Below are 21,571 nucleotides of genomic sequence, written 5' to 3'. Positions count from 1 at the left end.
GATTTGGACAATTAACTGTTTTAAGAACCTGCCCCTCGTGTCTCAGGTCTGGCCCCATCCTGTCACCCAGGGATGAAGGTGAAGCCCATCCCACGTGGTCTCCCTGACCCCACATTGACCTCCTCCAACCCACCAGCCCAGTGACCACCAGTGTCGTCCTTTGACTTTCTCACCCCAGTCCACCCTCATTCCCACCCCTGCCTCCATCACCTGTGGGGGTCCCTTCACCATCCAGAGCGAGCTCAGTCTCTGCACAGCCATGAGGGTCTCCATCATCTGGCGTATCGTGCCAGCCTCACCTTCTGCCAGGCCCCCGGGCTGTGTGCTCTGGCAGGACGTCCTCTTCCCTGCCCGGCCCCTGCGGTCCCTCGCTCTGGGCTTTGGCCCGCCCCACGTGCCCTGCCCTACCCCACCCCAGGGTCTGGGTCATGTGCGCTGGTCCCCACATTCATCACATTGTATTTGTCACCAGGGCCAGCATTGGGGGTCCTTGATGGTCCTGGTTTTACAAAAGCTTGATTGACTGGCTGTCACTCAAGGATTTTGCTATCTCTTTCTATTTCTTTTTTGTTTTTCCTCATGGAAAGGGAAAGTGTTCATTTAGTTACATGGTCGTTTGCTTTCACCACTTTATTGATGCATAGTTTGTGCCATTTTTCTTTAAGCAGAGGCTCATATGAGTCCAGCAACCCAGCACCATTTCACCTTTATCCAAGCTGCCCAATTTTATTTGTTTTCCTTTATTTTCCCTGATATTGTTTTTTTGTTCAAGGAGTACATGAATGTGGCTAAACGTGCAAGCAGTGCCGAAGAAGACTCAGTGAAAAGGACCCTAGCCCCTAGTTTCCTGTCTCAGAAGCGGCCCCTCTTACCAGCTTATGTGTCCCCCACAGGGAGTCTCTGCATAAGTGAGCACCATATGTATCCTTAGTAAGCGCACAGGATAGCATGCCAGTGCACGCTTCCAGTCCTCACTCATTTCCCTTAATACATGGAGGACAATGGGACTTTTGATGCAAGAAAAAGAGCCCAGAGCCTGATCAGGAATTATATAGGGTATAAAGTCAAAAGGACCCTGTATAAGCAAGGGAACCCGTCTTCCCCAACTTCCAATTAACCTCAGAGTTCTTGATGGAAATAGCTGGTAGAGGGGAAATGATAGGCCTGCTAAGACTTCTGTCACCCCTCTTCTGCGGCTGGGCTACATTCCCAGGAAACCTTCAGCTTCCAAGGTGTCTGAGTGTGAGCTGACAGTACGATGCCCACCGTACTGAAGGGTCTCCTGAGACCAAAGAATGAAGCAGACAACTCCATATGGTTTACACAAAGTTGTTCATTAGTATCATTATTACTGATGTGTGGTTACTTACAGGGATCATCTGAATGCTGTGCAGCTGATTTCTCTGCACACCAGGAGGCTTTTGAGGGACTTGGGGACAAAAGCAGAGCTATGCCAATGAGAGAAAGGCTACAGAAGTCCAGGATTCCGAGGCACTCCACAGCCTCCTGTTGCTTGTCTTTGGGGTGGCTAATGTCACTTCCCTTATCCCAAGCATGGCTTTCTGTCCTTATCCCTCCCTTGGTTTAAGCGACTTGTGCAGAGGGAAAATTGTAACTAGTAAAACCAGAGCCACTGAAGCCACGAGGATGGAGTGAGCTCTGATCAGCATTTCTACACAAGATCCAAACGGTCAAGCAGCAGTTCACAAACGGGCATATTCTGGAGGGAGAGAATCATCCTTTTCCCCCAAACACTGAAATCTCTGCCTGCCGGCGTGGCTGGGACAAAAGTTCTGGACGACTCTGTGCTGGGCTGAGGTCTCTGTGCTGGGTTGGGGAGGCAGGGCAAGGTGGCCCAGACACTGAATGAGCCTGTCACGGCTATCACTTAGTCCCAACACCCTGAGGCTTCGTCCCTGACAAGGCATCCCTCTGCTCCTGCCCTGGACCAAGCTGCTGGAGCCACAGCCACCTGCCAGCTCCATTCTAGGCAGACTATGCTAGGCAGAGCGCACAGAGTGGGGTTGTTCTCATTGTCCATGACCTCATGGAGCTGCAGACATCTGTCTGTCCCTCTAGACCACCTGGCCTCGCCAGGCCAAGGAACTCCAGTGACCTTTTGGAAGAGTGTCCCCTGGTCATACACACCCTTTCAGCTTTTGCTTTGTCCAGAAGAGCTGAATCATGGTGACCACCAGAATCCCAGGGAACCAGTTACCACGCTGATTCCCAGGTCCCAGGCTCCCAGAGTCTGTCTCATGAGCTCTGGGCCAGGCCCCCAAAATCTGCATTTTTAGCAGGCACCCCCAGGTGAGTCCAAAGCAGGTGTTCTGAGGACCAGATTTTGAAATCACTCTCCTAGAACTCCTTAGTGAGAAGAGGTATATCATAGTTGCAAAGGGACAGGCTCACTCTGCCTCCCTACTAGCTCTGGAACCTTCAGCAGATTACTCACCTCCAGTTCTTATGTATAAAACAGAGATCACAGAAGAATCAACCTCGTGGGTAAGGTTTAGATGAGATGATGAATGTAAAGCATTGAGTATGGGCCTGATGCCTAGTAAGCCCTGGATAAAGGGAAGCTCTATTTTTATTTACAGGACTTACTATGTCAAATGGTAGACCGCTTTATGCCTTTAGGTGCAGATTACTCTCATTTATTTATTTAGAATAAAGTTTTTCCATACAAGGAATCATGCAAATCTTCCATTTCTTTGTGATTCGCCACAGTGTGTATTTGGGCAAGTGAGCCTTGAGAAAGGCAGACCCCCTAATGCCAGTCCTTGTTGTATCCTCTTCCTCATCAACACCCCTTTCCTGCCCCAAACACAGAAACCCTCCCCCAGCAACCTTCATCCTGTCCTGCTGTAGGTGGGAGGAGGGAGGGGGTGAGGGAGCTTCTCCAGTTCAGCAGCTCTGCCTCAGAGCTCTCCCCTGGGTTGGAGAAAACGAATATCAATGCAGATGGCCAATCAAGAAAGGGCAACAAACTGGAGGCCACATCCCTTGTCCTTCCTGGAAGTAGAAAAAGCACCTGGCCACGGAGCCAACGCCACACCTTCTCTAGGAATACATACAGCCCACCCTTCACACACACACACACACACGCACGCACACGCACACGCACACTCTCACACACACACCCCTGTCCCAAAGTAACAGAGTCATTCCCCAGAGATAATATTTGTAAAGGGCTTAGATCAACCCTGTCCAACAGGAACACAATTTGAGCGAAGACATAATTTGAAATTACCTAGTAGCCATGTCTTAAAAGTAAAAAAAAAAACAAGTGAAATTAATTTTAATATATTTTCTTTAACCCAGGGATCAGCACAATACGGCCAATGGGTCAAATCTGGCCCACCATCTTTTTTAAATAAAGTTTTATTGGAATACAGCCATGTCTATTTGTTTTTCTATTCTCTGTGGCTGCTTTTGCACCACAAGGACAGAGTTGAGTAGTTGCGTAGTTGAGATTGGATGGCCTACAAAGCTGAACATATTTACTATCTAGTCTGTCACACAGAATGTTTGTGAACCCCTGATTTAACCCAATCTATCCAAGATGGTCATTTCAACATGTAATTTAATAAAAAATTGTTAATATTTTACGTTTTTATTTTAAATCTTCTCAATTTGGTGTGTCATTTATACTTAGAGCGTATCTCAAGTGGGATAAGTCACATTTGTGCACACATGTGGCTCATGGCCACCGAATCAGACAGCACAGGCTCAGAACAATGCCTGCAAATGTCATACAGGTGTTCATTCAGTACGTGCACAAAACAGTTCCCCACCAGCCCTTCTTAACAGGCTTCCCAGAGAAAACAAAGCCTGAATATCCTAGGGCAGCCATTATTTGTAATGAATCAACTTCTTTCCCGTGCCTTTAGAATTGTGCTAGTTTCATAGTCCCATTCCTGGGAGATCTGAGAAAATAGTCACTGGAATCATTGAGAAAAACAGAGGCTGCCAAAAGGATGGCCCATTATCTTCATTTCCTTGTGGATTGAAACCAATGATCTTCATTGAATGCTTTCCTATTCATGGACACTTGGGTTGTTTCCAATTTTTTTGTCGCACTGCATCTTCCTCTTAGATCTGTACAAGTAATGATAACAATTTATGTCATGCCTCCTATATGGCTCACACTGTTCTACGAACCTACTTAATCCTCCAGCACCCAGCGAAGGATTGACTGTTATCATCTCAATGAGGAAACTGCAGTGGAGAGAAATAGTGGGTATTTACTTACAATAGAAGACATTCCTCACAGTGGGAAAAATTGTTGATAGGGTAGATACACTTACAAATGCCATCCAGAAAGATCTGGTAGACACCAGTGACTGAATTAGCAGGCTGGCTTGGCCAATGACACCCAGCTCCCTGGTTAGCCCTGTGTGGCTGATGCCATGAATTTCAAAGCTGTCGACGGAAGGATCCAGACTCCAGACATAGTCTTCCTCCTCAATCATACAGAGGTGGATCCCAGCCTGGAGCAGCTTCTTAAAGGCTGAACCCTGGTCCCAGGGGCACATGGACAGTGAGTTCTGGTATGTCTCCCCACTCCACTCTTCTGGAGACAGAACCGGATCATGTGCTCCGGACATAGAGGGCCAGGGGCATAATCCTCCTGCTCCATGTTTTTGCTGGCTGGGTGAGAGGACCTAATTAACCTTGACCAACAAATCCTGTAGCATTGAGCCCCCCAGAATCCCATACACAGAAGGCCCCTGTGGTCACCAAGAGGTGTGGTCTTGGTCTGCACCCTGGGCTCTGGGCTGTCGCTCACACTGAAGGAGTCTCTTTTGTGTTCCTTTCCCAGGGAGCTTCTTCTCACCATTTAGGGCTGTTCAAATGTCGCCTCCTCCTTGCAGCCTTTCCTGATCCTCTGCACAGAAGTAATTAATTATTTCTCAACACTTCCATGGCTTGGCACTTTCATTTAGCAAAAATTTTTATTGGCCTCATATAGTAGCTATTTGTTTCCTTTTGTCTCTCTTCCTGGAGTATGAGTCTTTGAGAACAGTGAGTGTATTTTCAGTTTAGCATGGTGGGCTTTGTAGTCACATGGACCTGAGCTCAAATCCTGGCTCTACCACCTACACTGGCTGTGTGACTTTAAGCTAGTCTCTCAACCTCTCTGAGCCTGATTTCCACCTATGTTTAATTAGCTAATAATCATAGTCATTTCACAGGGTTGTGGTGAGGCTCAGAGCAGGTTCACAATAAATGTTAGCTCTTGTAATTATTATTATAAATATGCCTCTTTATTCTGCAATATCCAGCCTGGTACTTTTGTTACTGAGGGCTTAATAAATATTTATTATAATTATTATAATTATTCAAGCAAAACCAAGATCTAGAATGTGTGGGGTGTCATGACCACGGGCTCTCAACTGGGATTGCCTGGGTTCACATCTGCCTCAGCTACTTTCTAGGTGGGAGATTGGGGATTTCACTAGATTTTCCCTGAGCCTCGGGGACCTAACCTGTAAAATGAACATCATAAAAGCACCTACCTCGGGGAGTCCTTCATTTAGATCAGGGAAAAAATTAAATTATTTTAACAAGCACCCAATCCAATCCTTAAAACATAGAAAGTACCCAATAAAAGGAATTATTGTTTGTCGTAATCGACCTCATGCACCTGGGAATTCTTTCTCTGTGGGTCATGAAATGATGCAACCACATATTCCTAATACAAATCAAGTACAGCCACAAATTTGATCTGCCCAATGCTGATGGAGAGGCTGAATGGGTAAAGATGGGGAAGGGTGGGCTCAAGGTCAAGTGCAAGGGCACCCCAGGGAGCTGAAAGTAGCTTGAGAGACAGCACTTACTTTGACCACCAGGTCCCACGGCCAGCACTGCCCAGTCCTCCAACTCTCTCAGCCACGGCCCTGGGAACTGTCCACCATCTGCTTTTAACATGATAAAGCAAAATAGGGGAAACAGGTGGGGAGTCAGGACAGAGAGAGAAATGAAATCTGCAGACAGAGGCTGAGCTAAGAAGTCCTGTTACAGAGAAAAAATTGAATGCTGACAACGGAAGAAAGGGGCAGTGAGAGTATAATATGCCCACACACTGGAGCACTATGCAGCTGCTAAACCACGCTTCCACAGAATGTGGAAAGAGGGCTGCAGTATACTGAAATCAGCAAGTTCAGAACTAAGTAGAGTAGCCCATCACATTACATTCCATGTGCACAAGGCAGCAGCAGTGCTCACCTCATAAGGAAAGAAAAGAAGTAATGGCTGTGGAGAGACTGGCAGATTCACATTCCAGTCAATGGTGGCCCTTCTTACTGGACTCAAAGGCTATGATGAGCAGTCATCCTTCTGCATGACGACACTGGGTGTCCAGAAGCAGATTGAAGAGAGGGGAACCTATGCATTAGAGTGTTGGTTATTCTTCAAGACAAAATGTGAGATCTTTATGTTTTCTAGAAATTCAAGGAGAGGCATAACATACACCTATGTGATTAGCTCTCAGCTCGGAAGAAACACATATAAAGAACAGTACGCCTTTCTCTACAAGTAAGTATGATCTCCGCTCCCTGCAACATGGTCCACTAATAAATTATGACTGTGAATTGAATCCAAATGTGTATCTTTTCTTCAAAACCAGATTCTGATCTATAACCAGTTCTAGTGTTGATCAGAATAATTGCTGTCAAAACTGGGGCACATGAAAAGTATTAACTCTTTAAACAAAAAACCATGAGCAGCCTCCTGACACCAAATTTGTGCTTGGCTCTATGCTGCCTGGGTCAGGAGTTCTGTGTTCCTCATAGTCACGTAATGGCCAGGGGCCGAAACCTGAGATGCCCAGCAGGACTGACTCCTGAACTTCATACTCTTCTCTTCTTCCTACTAGTAATTTGTTTTAAGTCTGAACATTAACTTGTGGGTGTCCCAGATAATTACTACTGATCAGCTTTTCAGCCCCCAAAATGCCCTGACCATTGAGAAGAGTCAACTGAGCCTTGTTCACAGACAGAAGCTTCCTTCTAGCACTTGAGTAAGCTCTGGCAACTAATGGAGCCGTGGGAACCTATGTCTGTGCTTCCTGAAAAAAACAAAAAAAAAAAAAAAACAAGCAAACAAAACACATGACTCAGCTGTGAGGGGCTTCCTTTTTTTCCTTCTGGGGAAAAGCTGGTGTCTGTGAAGAAAAATTACCTCTACCATGAGTATATATACCCAGATGTGTTTACTAGAGAGGCCTATGCAGTCTGGTTCTAGTCACCCAACACTGGTGAGACCACTTGTCCCTCTGGTCCGGAACATCCCCAGCAGCCCAGGAGTGGGCAGCAGCGCTGAGCATGAGCTGCCCTCCCAGAGTTCGTGTAGCATGTTTAGGGAGGCATTAGGCTTGAGATGACAAGGCACTGTTTCTTCTACCACCTGCATTACAGGATGCAGTTTACACTGATGGCACCAGGCTTGCTTCTCACATGCCATGACTCAAAAACTCCGCAGCCTGGAACCTACCTTCTGGAATCAATGATAACTCCACTTTTTATAGAGCACAAGATCATGGAAATTATACACTACATTTCCTTGATCCGTGTCAAGCACAACTATTCCTTCATTTGTAAGAGTCCCAAGTGATGGCCACCAAAGATGAACCCCCAGCCTAGAGTCTCACTCTTCCTCCAGTCACTACACAGCAGTGTCCTCCACAGACGGGAGGAGAGAGGAAATCCACACAGAGGGCACCTGCACTCTAACAACAACAATAGTACCGGTAGTGATCCCTAAGTGCCAGCCTCCTGTAATCCTGGCAACAATGCTATGAGGCAGGGACTAGGGTCACCTCCCCTCTGCATATGAGGAAGCTAAGATTGAAAAAGATGAAATCTCTTGTCCAAGTCACCTGCTACTGAAGTAGACAACCCGAGTTGTCACCAAATCCACCATCTTGGGGCCCTTGCTCCAAACCACTAAGTAACAACTTTCCGCTTTCAGTGGAAAGTCAAGAATTAAATTTGGTTTGCAGATTTCAGCTGCATAGAATCAAATATTTTTCAGTCCCTACTACGTGCCAGGCTCTGTTAAGAGCAGCAGACAAAGCAGACATGGTCTCTGCCCTTGAGAAGTTACATAGTAGAGGAGACAGATAATGACCAGATAAATATGTGCAGAGCTATAAGTATGTACGTCTACATTTATACAACACCAATATAAACATCCTGAACTATCAGGTTGACTATTGGTGCCCTGGGTTAATTAGCTCAGGAAAACATACTTCCAGAAAATGAACATGAAAGAATGGTGGAGAAATTACAAGTGGAAAAAGAGGAGGAGGAGGGGGCTACTGATGACATGAAATGTCCTTCAGAGAGCACGTGCAATGATCTTTGTCATGCACACGACTGACGTTTGGCTGACCAGGGCAGTGTCCAGAGAGCTCCCCCCCAAAATAATTATTTCTTCTCAAAGAGAACCCTGAGCCTTTGTGAACTGCGAAAAAAATCCATTTGTCCTGAGTGTCTCCCCATCCCCCCTTCACTTCCTCCCCTGGGATGGCACTGCCTGCTGGCACTTTTCTCTCTTCTACAGGGAATCCTCCTATATCCCCTCGGTCTGGGATTAAAGATGAAGGAGGTTGTTATTTGTCTACCTTTTCTTTCTCTCATTCATTCATTTATCCGTTCTTTCATTCATGTATTCAGTCAACAAACATTTCTGAGCACCTCCCCTGTGCCAGGCACTGTGCTAGATTCTAGAGCCACAAGGGTGAACTAGACAGATAAACCTGCCCTCACGGAGCACAGGATCTCGTGAGCCAAACAAAGAATCTAAGGAAATGATTTCAGAGCGTGAATGAAGTAATAAGCAGATGTATTAACTAGCACGGTGGGGCCATCTTAGGTGTTGGGGCCAGGTTTGGTCCTGCAGTGGTGACATTGTGACCTGAGGAAGCCTGCCATACAGAGGGCTGGGGGAAGGGCATTCCGGGCAGAGGGCAAAGCGAGCACAAAGGCTCAGAGGTGGGAAAGAAGGGGAGTGTTTAGGGGACCAGTGGCTGTGGGGAGTGAAGTGGAGCCCAAGGAGGAGGCTGCAGGGGCGCTGCTGGGAGTGCATGGGGCTGGAGACAGGCTGCCAGCCAGAGGCCGGGCTCCCTGCTGTGTGACATGAGCTGTGACCCCCACCTCCCCCACCTCCTGAGGCAGGAGGGGGGATCCAGGGAGAGCATGAGGGGGACTCCCAGGAGGACGTGCTCAGAAGGCGACAGCTGCTGTGAGCAGGTGGGCCAGGCCCAGCTCCTGAGGCTCCTGCACATGGCCTCTGTCAGGCTCTCTCAGTGTCCTAGTGGGGGGATGAGGATTTCAGACACTTCACAAAAGACCATTTTATTTTTAAAGAAAATAACTTTGGGGAGGCTTTTATTTCTAATTACAAAAGGAGTATAAATGAAAAGTCTCGAATATTTTTTTATTTTGGAAAAAATTTTTCCTCTAGCATAAAAGCCAAACAGGGATATTGTTTTTCGAACTGTGAAATTTAGCTATACCTACAAGTAATTTTATTAGTCAATTACAAATAAATAAATAAGAAGATAAAATCAGAAAAAAGAGAGAGAAAAATAGAGATTTACCAAAAAATGAGAAAATAAAAACTCCCACAATACCAGCAAGGAATGATGTCTACCAGCTTGAAATTAGGGCAGGTGGGAGAAAAGAGTCTTTCGTGTGTTAAAAGGAAGCAGCCTCAGACCGTAAGATCATTGTAACCTAAGTCATCAGCTGGACCCTCTGGGCAACAGGGGCCCACATGATGCATCCCAGGCCTCCTGCTGCTTGTCTCCTTTAACAGTGTTCATAGGACGTTGATAGGGAAAGTGTGTGACCTCTACCTCTTTCCTGTTCCTCAGCTGTCAAGGACTTTGTCATTGTCTCCCTGCACACCAAAGCCACGACACCTGCCGAAGAGATGGACGAGCTTAGTGCTCTGTACACAGATTTACAAAGCCGTTGGAAGGCGAAGGTAATGACCTCTGAGTTGGTCGATTTCCCATCCAGCAGGGACAGGATCTGGTCCTTGAGTGGGATGAGTAACTCTGTAGGGAGGGTAAGGGGGACAGGACACAAACAGGCCACCACCACTTCACAGCTTCTGTTTAGACCTTTCCTCCACCCTAAATATCTTCGTTGCTAAATCTGCCTGGGGACCGTCCACTCTGGCCTTGGGAATTCACACGCTGCTCCACGGATAGTGGGTGCCGACACGCACCGAGAGAGGAGCTGGTGCAGGCACTGTGCTGGGGCCTGACAGGGAGGAGTTTATTTAATTCTCCCAATAATCCCACGAGGCAGCTCCTTTTGTCATTCCCGCTTTACAGTCGAGAAGAGTGAGGCAGAGCGAGACCGGGAGTGTTTTGGTTGCAAGTGGCAGAATCTTTTTTTTTCTTAGAAGATTTTAAAAGATGACCGGCAAGGGCATCCCAACCCCTGACTTGGTGTCGTCAGCACCACGCTCACCCAGTGAGCTAACCGGCTATTCCTATATGGGATCCGAACCCATGGCCTTGGTGTTATCGGCACCACACTCTCCCGAGTGAGCCACGGGCCGGCCCACAAGTGGCAGAATCTTAACATGGCTCATGAAAAGGAGGAGCAGTTTCTTGGTTCATGTAACTGAAATGTCCAGGGGTAGGTCACATATGCTGGATCCAAGCTCAGACATGGTACTGAGGGGCTTGGTGTGTCTCTTCTGCCCTTTCCTCTGGGTGGGCTCCATTCTTGGGTCAGCTCTACTCTGAGGATGGCAAGATGGCTCCAGACCAACTGACAAGTTTCCTTTCCCACAATGCAACAAATGCCCTAGGATTGAGTCTCATTGGCTCTGACTGGGTCACATGTCCATCAGTGAACCAATCACTGTGATGAGCACTGAGATGCTCTGATTGGCTAAACCTGTGCCAACTCCACCCCAACCCCATGGACTGAGGTGAGAAAGGGAGGGGTGGTTTCCCAAGGAGCCCTGGGGTCTGTTGTCACAGAAGCAGGAATACACCTGCCACCCTCTAGGCCTCAATTACTGCCTCATCTGGAAGACAAGGGTGTAACCACTTGTGGCCGTGACGGGCTGTGAAAGCTCTGGTCAAATAGGGACGTTCTCTTAAGGCTCTTCTTCAACATTCCTCCTTTCTGCTTTCGAGATGTGACTCCCGTGAGTCACCTTCCTCCTCCTCAGTTCCTCTGCTCAACGTGCAAAATGAGTCAAGTAAATGTGGATGCAGCTGGCCAGAGCTGGGGCATGGAGAAGACAGGGGGTGTATTTTGTTGCTTATTTGTAAACAGCAGGGCAAGAGAAAGACTCATCCCTTCATTCCAAGAATTACAAAATCATTCATTCATTCAAAAAGAATGTATTGAGCATCTGCTGAGTGTCAGGCTGTGGAGGCATCGGTGGTCCAAAAGTGAACAAGAAGGGACACTCTCATGATGAGGCACCTCCCGTTAGACAGACAAGGTTCAATGTTGACTTCTCCGCTTGAACCTCCCAGTCGTGTGGCCTAGAGCAGGTCACTTAATCCCTCTATCCTGCTTCTACAGGAGTTAGCAGTACCTTCTACCTGCTAGTGTTTATTGCTGTGAGATGTAAATTAAACATTATAAAACACTTTGTACTGGGGCTGACACATATTGAATGCTGAGCAAGTCATGCCCATAGGAGTAGAAGCTTATGATCACTGAGGTTAGCATGACATCCTGTCCTCCACAGTACCAATTAATCTCAGGGATCACCAAGGTCAAGATGAAGAAAACTGTGAAGTCAGCAACGGATCTAAACAATAGCTCAGACAGGGAAATCTGAAACTTCCTCTGTTTTGTGGAATGTTAAAATTCTGTTCCACGATCCCCGCAGGGAAAAATACCTCCAAGAGAAAATTTCCGCTGATGTCCTGGGGTTGGTGTGAGCAGCTCACTCTATGGCCCCCTCCCTCCAAAACTTCTACCCTTTCCTCAATAGATTGAATTTCAACAGGAATAAGTTTCCAACTTCAAAATAATAGGAGGTAAAGAGCGGTGCCAACGCTGTCAGTCCACCCCCAAGTTCAGTTTTCCCAGCTGGAAGGAAAAGACGTTGATTCATTCATATTTATACCCTATGGTGGTTTGAGCTAGAGACAGAAGATGTGAGGGAATCTATTAGCTGGATTCTTTGATCCCACCTGACACTGCACGCTGAATTACAGAGGCCTGGTGACAGAGAACAGCAAACACCCCCCTTCCCACTAAGACCACCCTCCCCTGTACACACTCACCTATCACGCGCTCATCAGCACTGTGCCTCAATTATATACTGTGGGCTTATCTTTTAAAAAGCAAAAAGAGGGAGCCACTGCTGCCAAGTCCAGACCCCACAGCCATGCATCTCCAACACCCATCCGATGTGCACCTCTAATTCCTTTTGGCTCCAAGTCCAGTAAGGCAACTCTCAAGGATCAGCTGATTATAATCTTCTTAAGGAGGAACAGATCCCTCAGAATAAGATTATCGTTGTTGGGGTTGGTGCTGTTGGCATGGCCTATGCCGTCAGCATTTTAGTGAAGGAATTGGCAGATGTACTTGTTTTCATTGATGTTATAGAAGACAAATTGATGGGAGAGATGATAGATCTTCAACATGGCAGACTTTTCCTTAGAACACCAAAAATTGTCTCTGGCAAAGACTATCATGTGACCGCAAACTCCAAGCTGGTTATTATCACAGCTGGGGCACATTAGCAAGAGGGTGAAAGCCATCTTAATTTGGTTCAGCGTAATGCGAACATCTCTAAGTTCATCATTCCTAATGTTGTAAAATACAGCCCAAACTGCAAGTTGCTTGCTGTTTCCAGTCCAGTGGATATCTTGACCTACGTGGCTTGGAAGATAAGTGGTTTTCCCAAAAAGCATGTTATTGGAAGTGGTTGCAATCTGGAGTCAGCCCGGTTCTGTTATCCGATGTACGAAAGGCTGGGAGTTCTTCCATTTCGCTGTCATGGATGGGTCCTCGGGAGCATGGAGACTGTAGTGTTCCTGTATGGAGTGGAGTGAATGTTGCTGGCGTCTCCCTGAAGAATGTGCACCCAGATTTAGGCACTGATACAGATAAGAAACAGTGGAAAGAGGTTCACAAGCAAGTGGTTGAGAGTGCTTATGAGGTGATCAAACTGAAAGGCTACACATCCTGGGCCATCGGACTGTCTGTGGCAGATTTGGCAGAAAGCGTAATGAGGAATCTCAGGCAGGTGCATCCAGTTTCCACTATGATGAGGGGGTTCTATGGACATAAAGGACGATGTCTTCCTTAGCGTCCCTTGCATCTTGGGACAGAATGGAATCTCAGACCTTGTGAAGGTGACCCTGATTTCTAAGGAAGAGGCCTGTTTGAAGAAGAGTGCAGATACACTTTGGGGGATCCAAAAAGAGCTGCAATTTTAAAATCTACTACTGCCAGGCTGGCACTTAGCTCAGTTGGTTAGAGTGTGGTGTTATAACACCAAGGTCGAGGTTGGGATCCCCATACCAGCCAGCTGCAAAAAGATTTTGGTTGGAGGTTGTTTGTGCATGTTGTCCTTTTTTCATAAAGTTAGAAATAGAAATGGTTTATAAAATCTTATAGCTATATCCTGATGCTGGATAGTACTTATCCTGTATATTCCTAAACTAGTTAGTGTAAAATAATTCCATCAGCTCTGAGGCATCACTGCCAACACTGCCAACATCTATAGGCCAGATGTGTGTTGACCGTATGTTTCATAACTTCTGGTTCCTTCGCTAAACATGCCTTTTTTCCCAATCAGTCACATCATGGGATCCAGTGTATAAATCCAGTATTGCATATCTTGTGCATATCTGTTCTAAATTACCTTATTTTGTGTACTATATGTATCAGAAGTGTACACTGCCATATAATGTAAAAAGAAAGATCTGAATATGATCAGTGCAACCAACTATCCAAGTATCATACCAACTAAAACACCAAATAAACCTTGAACAGTGACAAAAAAATAAATAATAAATAAAAACCTAAAAGAAATTAAGAAGGATCTCGTGTTAGTTTTCTAGGGTTCCCATAATAAAGTACCAAAGACAAGGTGGCTTAAACAATAGAAGGTCATTTCCTCACAGTTACAGAGGCAAGAAGTCCAAGATCAAGGTGGTCAGCAGCGTTGGTTTCTTTTGCCGGCCTCTGTCCTTGGCTTATAGATGGTCATCTTATTCCAGTGACTTTACATGGCCTTCCCTCTGTGTCTCTCTGTGTCTTCATCTCCCCTTTTTATAAGGGCGCCAGTCATATCAGGTTAGGGCCCACCCAGATGACCTCATTGTGCCTTAATTACCTCTCTATAAGCCCTATCTGCAAATATAGTCACACTCTAAGGTACCGGGGTTAGGACTTCAACATATGAATTTGGGGAAACGCAGTTCAGCCTACAACAAATTTCCTTGTTTACAGGGTGTGTGAGGTGGAATCATTGCTAGGAGTCCCAGGTAGTGTCCTCTGACAATGCTCAACAGGTGACAGTTCCAAATCGTGTCTTTTAGAATTTCATTTTCATGGGCAACTTCAATGCTGGCTGCAGCGACATCCCCAAGAAGGCTGGGAAGAGCATCTGCTTGAGTACCGATGCCAGCTTTGTTTGGCTGATTTGGGACAATCAGGACACCACGGTCAAGAAGAGAAATGGTTGTGCATATGACAGGTAGGAGGCGTGTGCAGGAGGCTCTGGGCCACACAGTGCTTGATGTGCACTAGAAAAGCCAGCCCCTTTGGGCAGAGGGAGCACAGGGCTCGGACACTGAGTCCATTGGATTTCAGGCCCCTCCACTGTCCATGCTTGTGCAGTGACCGAACTGTGGGACTCTGTGCAGTCAGCCTGGGCACTGGAGTCAGCAGTAGCAAGCTTTTGTGTTACACAGTCCTGGCTTCAAATCCAGTATCTACCAGTTAATACGTGTGTAAGTCTCTGTGCCTTCATTTCCTCCCCTGTAAAATCAGATTGCTGAGTTCAGGTCAAGATGGCGGAATAGGCAGTCCCCAGCGTCACTCTCTCCCACAAATCAACGAATTTACAACGATAAAAATGTAACATCAGCCAAGCTGGGGCCACTGGAGCTCAGGTGAAGAGGAGGAGAGACCATGCAACTCACGAAGGCAGGAGAAACCACAATGAGAGAAAGAAGAAACTGCTCTCCGCGTTTCAGCCCACGGCTGCTTTAATGCTGGAGCGCATGGAGCAGGAGCCGGCAAAAGCTGCAGCTGTGCCTTTTAGATGGAGTTACTTGGAGGTGGAAGGAAAGAAGAGGACCTTGGTGGCCCCCAGGAAAGCAAGACCACTAATAGGGTTCCCATGGACCCATGCAGGAGCGAGGAGCCAGAACAGCTGAAAAAGGGGAGCCATTCAGAGGCCAGTGAGTCAATGCAGGGGACCAGTGCAGGGGCCATCCCATGGGAAGTGTTTGGAGCACGGGCGGTGGGGGAGACGGGCCCACTGGGAGAACACTGGAGCACATCAAGGACAGCTGATCTGTCCCCCAGTCAGCACAGGACCACTCAGAGGAGACTGGTCTGGAATGCAGAATTGCATGGGGTGCAGTTTAATGAAAAAACTCAGACCCAGATCAGAGTTTCTACACAACCCAAGTGCACCGAGTATCTGGAGAGCTGGAAGTACCTTTCAGGTCAACCATTAAACCCTGAACTGCACAAAAAGTCTTCCCTACGGAAACAGCAGCAAAGCGGCAATTTAGCTCAACCACACAGCTCAAGTGCTGGTTCCCACGGGAAGTTCCTCAGTTTTAGAAGTAAGCAAAGGACAAAAAATTAGTTCCAGCCCAGGCACACCATAAATGCCTTGGGGCCCACCAGGGGACATGAGGCATGAGGCCAGGGACAGGACTCCCACCCACAACCACTCTCACTACCAGCACCTTGGGGCCCCATCCAGGAACCCAAGGATTGGAGCCGGGGACTGGACCCCAATCCCACATCCAGGCAAACCACCAATGCCTCGGGGCCACCTGGGGACCTGGGGCATGGAGAATAGGACCAGACCCCCCTCCTACAACCAGACACCCCACGCCAGTGACTCGGGGCCCGCCTGGGACCCGGGACACAGAGAAGGGGACCGGACCCCTCTCCCACAACCAGGCTCACTGTGCCAGCACCTTGGGGCCCACCTGGGGACCCGGGTCCTGGAGAAGGGGACCAGACCCCACTCCCACAACCAGGCACACCTCACCAGCACCTTGGGGACCACCCACGACATGGAGAGGGGGACTGGACCCCCTCCCACAACCAGGTACCCTGTGCAAGCGCCTCAGGTCCCACTCGGGGACCTGGGGCATGGAGAAGGGGACCGGACCCCCCTCCCACAACCAGGCAAACAGTGCCAGCGCCTCGGGGCCTGTCCGGGGACCCAGGGCATGGAGAAGGGGACCGGACCCCCCTCCCACAACCAGGCAAACAGTGCCAGCACCTCGGGGCCTGTCCGGGGACCCAGGGCATGGAGAAGGGGACCGGACCCCCCTCCCACAACTTGGCACACCATGCCAGTGCCTCAGGACCCACTTGGGGACCTGGGATATGCAGCTGGGGATCAGACATTCCCCACAACCAGGCACACCAGCAGCACCAAGGAGCATGCCAAAAACATCATCTCCATGTGGGTGGCCCACCACAGCCACCACAATAACAATGGCTGCTGTGAAGGCGGCTAGACACCACAACTAGCATGCAGATTGTCCACCAGCCACTGGAGTGCATTAACATAAGGAGAGTCACCAACAGAGATAAAGAAAGGAGGAGGATGTCTCTCTCCACAGAGCCCATTTCAGAGTGATGGAAGAGGCATCTGCTCTATAATAGTATTGGGGGACCTGATCACGCCTCTCAGCATTGGACAGATCTTTTGGGCAACAAATCAACAGAGTAACCATTATACTTTCAGAGGGAGAGAAGAAATCTAGGGTGATTACAGGGGGGCGGGTGGAGGGATGGGGGATGGGGAGGGATTGGACAAGGGGCATAAAGAATAATTATAATTTGTAACAATACGTATGCTAGTAATATTGATTTGATCAACATATCTCAATGTTGAATCCCCAAAATTTGTATAATCAATTTTGATTCAATAAAAATTAAAAAGAAAGAAACAAAGGAAGGAAGGAAGGAAGGAGAAAGAAAAGAAAAAGAAAGAAAGAGAAAAAATGAGATTGCTGCAGTGCTCCATTGTGGAGATACGATGAAGACCAAATAAAATGACACACATGCAGCTGCTAGCACAGGGCCTGGCCTGTGACCAGGGCTCACTACGATCATTGGCTGTTCATTATTCCAACACAAAGATGTACCACAACTGCTTCACCCTGCATTGGGCGATATGTTACTACCGAGGGCTTTCTGTTATCAACGCTGCTGAAATGAGCATCCTATACACGCATCTTGTTCATATATTGCTGATTATCTCAGTGTAAATCCCCCAAACTGAGATGAGTTAGCGAAAGGACATGTACACTTTTAAAGCTTTTGCTAATCATTCCTAATGCAAATACATACATTTAAAAAATGGCATTCCCTTGCCCTTTTAAAGTCTCTTTGGGGATGTTCAAGCAGCTTTCACTTTTGCTCCTTCAATCTGGAAGCAGGTGGGAGAGCCTGTGAACGCTGGTGATCTCCATAGCAGAGACCACAGGCAGGGAAACCCCGAGGAGCCCAGTCCCATGGGTGGCCAATGTTCCCAGAGCACAGCTGGCCCCAAGAAGCATGAGGTGCCATCGGCGAGAGAACAGCTAGTCGCTCTCACGAGTCAGGTTTGAGGCCTGCTTTCACTTCCATCCCTAAACCTCCTTGGTTCCTCTGGGAGCTTTCGGGGCTGGTGTTTCCTTTGCAGAAGTCATCCCTGCAGCTCTCAGCAGTGGAAACCCACGGGGGAAGTTTCAGGAGACTGAGCACCCAGGCTGTGCCCACCCACCCGAATTGAAGGGCGTCCAGCAGAGCTGGGGAGACGGTCCCTCGCTCGCTCACACCTAACAGTTGCGTGACCTGGGGCAGGTCAAGTCTCTTCTGCAGCCCCGTTCCTCTCCCCTGGCAAGTCAGAGGGGTTGATCGAAATCATGACTCAGTAGGAGTTAATTTAAGCATAAAGAAAGGTGTCCACTATAGATGGGGGGGTGGAAGAACACGTTACAAAAAGATGTTTATAAAAGCACACTGACATTACAAACCTGTCGGCCAAAGGATGATGGGATTCCATGGGATTTTATGAAGATTAACTTCCTCTTTTGATGCTCGGAATTTTCTGTATTTTATAAGAACATGTATAATACTTATGTTTTTTTAAAAGCCATAAAAATGATGTTAAAGAAATGGAATTAGACAAGGTGTTCTCAATTCCACTCTTGGTTCTGCGTTCAAATATTTACTGAACGCCTCCCACGAGCCGAGCGCTGCTGGACGTGCAGCGATGCCCGAGACCTGGCCGGAGCCCAGGAGCAGCCTGGAAAGATGACGTGACAGCTGACCGCCCGTGTGCGTCCCTAGAAGTCAGAACAGAAGAGCCCCTAATATGCAGTTCCTGGTCCTCTGGGTGTTAAGAATGGCCTTAACAGACCTCCAACCTAATGTGAAGAGTTTACACTTGGGTAGAGTTGAAAGTTAGCCCCAGTGGTGGTGCTAGCAAACCCAGAAACCAAAACCGCCGGCCAGAGTCGGGGAAAGCTCCTCGGATAGGCATGAGGTGACAGTGTGACTCACCTTGCCATTCCTCAGACAGTGAAGGGGACCATGCAGACCCCACCTGCATCACCCCACGTGGCATCCACTAGAGTCCATCCTGTCAAAACTCATGTGACACCACATTCCCACTTTTCCCCATCACTGCAAAGCACCTGCTCTGGGCTTTTTCTCTCTGTTTTTCTTTAAACCCAGTAATTTCTTACTAAAATAAGTCAATTTTTAAAGGAAACTCTATCATACTGAGGTGAGTAAGACATAAAAGCATTTGCCCTAAATCAAAAATAACTGGGAAAATAAGCCCAGTGGAAACTGTACAATGTAAATTCTGCCTCAGTTCTCTTGCCTGATGAACACGTGGGACAGGCGGCTGCTCTGTCTTGTGAAATGGGCGCTTAGGGAGGTATTAATGACAAGCAGCAGCCACCTGAGAAGTTCTCCATCATCAACCAGGAAACGTGAAAAACAATAGAAAAGGGAACAGCATTCTCAGTGTGAGGGTCATTGTTGGATGGTGTAGTGTCCATGTGTCATATATAATCTTCTCTTACACCACCAGGGACACCAGCCCACACTGGGAGTCACAGTGCTGGTGCCCACAGAGCCAATGCAGGGAGTGGTTCTATTGTAGGCAGTGTCCGCTAGGGTTACCAGCTACCGCAAACAGACCTTGCTTTGATCCTGGAAGTTAACAGATAGATTATATATTAGTCCATTTCTGTTGCTTACAACAGAATATACGGGACTGTGTCCTTTGTAAGAAAATGAAATTTATTGCTTACAGTTCGGAGACTGGGATGTCCACACTGCAAGGAACACATCTGGTGTGGTTCTTAGTGGTGGTGACAGTGACCCAGGGATCTCACATAGTAGCAGTGGTGGAGCAGAGAGCACAGAGAGCTCCTCATGCATTCTTATGTCGAAGCCCTCAGAACCATGCCCCTGACCACCATTTTAATCCATTCATTGTGGCAGGGTCCTACAATCTAATCATATCTTCAAGGCCCACCTTTCAATCACCACGATAGAATCTCACACCCTCTTAACAGGCATAGTGGGGATCAAGCTACTAATACGTAAAACTTGGGGGAGACAGTACATATCAGATTAACACCAATGTCTTCCCTCCCCTCGCTCCAGGATTGTGCTTAGAGGACAAGAGATCGTCCGCTCTGTTGTTCCCAGATCAAACAGCACCTTTAACTTCCAGAAGGCTTATGAGATGACTGAAGAGGAGGTAAGACTGCCATCTTGTCTTTCTGTCCTGGAGATGAGTTGGTGTCACCCTAGAGACACACTTTTGGGCTTTGGACCTTTACTCTCAATGTCTATGATGCTGTGACTTTTTCATTGAGTGGGTCCGGGGATGACGCTCAGCAGTGCTGGTCTGTTGGGTGACTTGGGGGATTCCATCTTCGCTCCGTGTTCCTGAACTTGCTCATCACTACCATGAGAGCATCTCCCGGGCATCGCCAATGCCCCAATCTACCTCTTTTCTCCTTACAGGCCCTGGCGGTCAGTGACCACTTTCCAATGGAATTTCAGCTACGTTCTTCACGAGCTCTCACCAACAGAAGAAGGTCTGTCACTCCAAAGAAGAAAACAAAGGCCAACCGCTCCTAGACACTAGGCGCTGTTTTATTAACCGTTTCCTTTCTCTAAATAAAACAACTCTACCATGGAATAAACTGCTCTCTGCTCTTGGGAAACAAGACTGGTCCAATTGTTTCTATTTTTCACCTTGAATTTATTCTGACCAGAGCCCAATTTGGAGGAGAGTCTTCTATATCCCCATTGGGCTTATACCTCCCGTCAATTGTCCCAGAGGAAACGGGGGGCTTTGCAGTCCTTGAGGTTGGTCTTCATGCCCAGATCTGGACCCCATCCGCTGTCACTGGCCCTGCTCCACTCTGCCTTGCCAGAGGCCGCAGGCAGAGGAAGAACCTCACCTTTCAGTCCTCACGAGGGGATCCTGTTCCATGGGAAATGACCAGAAACTCCAAGCCCCCGTCTTCACCCCATGATTTGGACAATTAACTTTTAAGAACCTGCCCCTCGTGTCTCAGGTCGGGCCCCATCCTGTCTCCCAGGGATGAAGGTGAAGCCCATCCCACCTGGTCTCCCTGACCCCACATTGACCTCCAACCCACCAGCCCAGTGACCACCAGTGTTATCCTTTGACTTTCTCACCCCAGTCCACCCTCATTCCCACCCCTGCCTCCATCGCCTGTGGGGGTCCCTTCACCATCCAGAGTGAGCTCAGTCTCTGCACAGCCATGAGGGTCTCCATCATCTGGTGTATCGTGCCAGCCTCACCTTCTGCCAGGCCCCCGGGCTGTGCGCTCTGGCAGGACGTCCTCTTCCCTGCCCAGGCCCTGCGGTCCCTCGCTCTGGGCTTTGGCCCGCCCCATGTGCCCTGCCCTACCCCACCCCATGGTCTGGGTCATGTGCCCTGGTCCCCACATTCATCACATTGTATTTGTCACCAGGGCCAGCTTTGGGGGTCCTTGATGGTCCTGGTTTTACAAAAGCTTGATTGACTGGTTGTCACTCAAGGATTTTGCTATCTCTTTCTATCTCTTTTTTGTTTTTCCTCATGGAAAGGGAAAGTGTTCATTTAGTTACATGGTCGTTTGCTTTCACCACTTTATTGATGCATAGTTTGTGCCATTTTTCTTTAAGCAAAGAGGCTCATATGAGTCCTGCAACCCAGCACCATTTCACCTGTATCCAAGCTGCCCATTTTTATTTGTTTCCCTTTATTTTCCCTGATATCGTGTTTTTGTTCAAGGAGTACATGAATGTGGCTAATGCAAACAGTGTCAAAGAAGACT

The 21,571-nt window shown here is 47.9% G+C and overlaps 2 pseudogenes; both read left to right on the top strand.

The window, feature by feature from the left end:
• The first annotated feature begins 72 nt into the window (after positions 1–72).
• On the top strand, positions 73–20,360 carry LOC134390117 (deoxyribonuclease gamma-like; annotated as a pseudogene).
• On the top strand, positions 12,524–13,441 carry LOC134391005 (L-lactate dehydrogenase A chain-like; annotated as a pseudogene).
• Positions 20,361–21,571: the final 1,211 nt, after the last annotated feature.

This window comes from Cynocephalus volans, chromosome 11, assembly GCF_027409185.1.
Source record: "Cynocephalus volans isolate mCynVol1 chromosome 11, mCynVol1.pri, whole genome shotgun sequence".
NCBI lineage: Eukaryota > Metazoa > Chordata > Mammalia > Dermoptera > Cynocephalidae > Cynocephalus > Cynocephalus volans.
Note: the sequence above shows the minus strand (reverse complement) of the source record. Positions and strands in the feature narration are given on the sequence as shown.